The following is a 2,235-nucleotide window of genomic DNA, read 5'->3' as shown; positions in this document are numbered from 1 at the left end:
GTCCTTCACATCCCTTGTAAGTTGTATTCCTAGATATCTTGTTCTCTTTGTAGCCATTGTGAGTGGGAGTTCACTCATGATTTTGCTTTCTGTTTTCATTGGTATTTAGGAATGGTTGTGATTTTTTGCACATTAATTTTGTAGCCTGAGACTTTGCTGAAGTTGCTTTTCAGCTTAAGGAGATTTCGGCCTGAGATGATGGGATTTTCTAAATATACAATCATGTCATCTGCAAACAGAAACTATTTGACTTTCACTTTTCCTAATTAAATACCCTTTATTTCTTTCTCTTGCCTAATTGCCCTGGCCAGAACTTCCAATACTATGTTGAATAGGAGTGATGAGAGAGGGCATCCTTGTCTTGTGTCGATTTTCAAAGGGAATGCTTCCAGTTTTTGCCTATTCAGTATGATATTAGCTGTGGGTCTGTCATAAATAGCTCTTATTATATTGAGATACGTTCCATCAATACCTAGTTTATTGAGAGTTTTTAGCACAAAGAGCTGTTGGATTTTGTTGAAGGCCTTTTCTGCATCTATTAAGATAATCGTGGTTTTTGTCATTGTTTCTGTTTATGTGATTGATTGCATTTATTGATTTGCTTGCGTTGAAACAGCCTTGCATCCCAGGGATGAAGCCAACTTGATCGTGGTGGATAAGCTTTTTGATGGGCTGCTGGAATCTGTTTTCCAGTATTTTATTCAGGATTTACACATTAATATTCATCAAGGATATTCGCCTAAAATTTTCTTTTTTTATGGCGTCTCTGCCAGGTTTTGGTATCATGATGAAGCGGGCCTCACAAAATGAATAAGGGAGGATTCCCACTTTTTCTATTGTTTGTAATAAGTTTCAGAAGAAATGGTACCAGCTCCTCTTTGTACCTCTGGTAGAATTCAACTGTGAAACCATCTGGTCCTGGACGTTTTTGGGTTTGTAGGCTATTAATTGCTGCCTCAATTTCAGAACTTGTTATTGGTCTAATCGGGGATTTGACTTTTTCCTGATTTAGTCTTGGGAAAATGCATGTGTCCAGGAATTTATAAATTTCTTCTGGATTTTCTAGTTTATTTGTAGAGATGTTTGTAGTATTCTCTGATGGTAGATTGTATTTCAGTGGGATCAGTGGTGATATCCCCTTTATCATTTTTTATTGCATCTATTTCATTCTTCTCTCTTTTATTCTTCACTGGTCTGGCTAGCAGTCTATTTATTTTGTTGATCTTTTCAAAAACCAGCTCCTGAATTTATTGATTCTTTTGAAGGGTTTTTTTGAGTCTCTATCTCCTTCCGTTCTGCTCTGATCTTAGTTATTTATTATCTTCTGCTAGCTTTTGAATTTGTTTGTCCTTGCTTCTCTAGATCTTTTAATTGTGATATTAGGAAATTAAGTAAAAATAATTTCAATAATATTTAAAGTATAAAATACATGAATTAAAAGAAGAACAGAAAATAAAATATATGTTTACACTGAGACAGATAAAGTTTGAATTTCACATTTACAGTTACCATTTGGTGTGACAGATAGTCCATTCCATAACTTTGTACTTTATATTAATCTGTATATTGCTAATTTTCTGGCTAAGAAGAGCTGAAAGAGCTCTTTTTAAAATCAAATATCTAAGTGAATGATACTATTAATTGTTTCTGTCATGCTGAGCAGCTAATAGTCAAAGGAAAGCTTCTTATATAGTCACCTCATTTCTGAGCTTTCTCCTTGGGCTTAGTTTTATAACTGTATAAGGTAAGTGCAGTTACAGAGAACCTTAGTGCTAAGAGGACAGTCTCTGATTAGCTGCCATAAGGGACTGTAGTGGCTTACATATTTAAGCACAATGGGAATATCAAAAATTTTTAAATTTTTAAATAATAGTGTTATGACTAACCTTAAAAATTCTCTTGATTAAATTACAGCACAAAAATCTGACTGAAAATAGTTAAGATTTCTGATACATTCAAACTGCCTGTTTTTGGATTCCATGCAGGATTAACAATGAAGGTTGCTCCATTTTGTATTCTAATAGTTAAAATTCCTGATCAGGGAATCGCTATGTCAGGGCCCTAGCATTGGAAAACAGTTGAGTCATGGGTTGGTAATAAGAATTTACAGGCAACAGTATGGATTTAAAAATGAAAGTTTAATTAGCTAGAAAGAATGCTGCAGAGGAGTACAGGAGAGAGCCTCAGCAAGAAATGACTGACTGTGCCAGATGGATTTTCCTTAGGCGCATTTAT

This window comes from Sapajus apella, unplaced genomic scaffold, assembly GCF_009761245.1.
Source record: "Sapajus apella isolate SASKATOON/1434 unplaced genomic scaffold, GSC_monkey_1.0 scaffold27, whole genome shotgun sequence".
Taxonomy (NCBI): Eukaryota; Metazoa; Chordata; class Mammalia; order Primates; family Cebidae; genus Sapajus; species Sapajus apella.
This window is presented reverse-complemented; position numbering follows the sequence as displayed.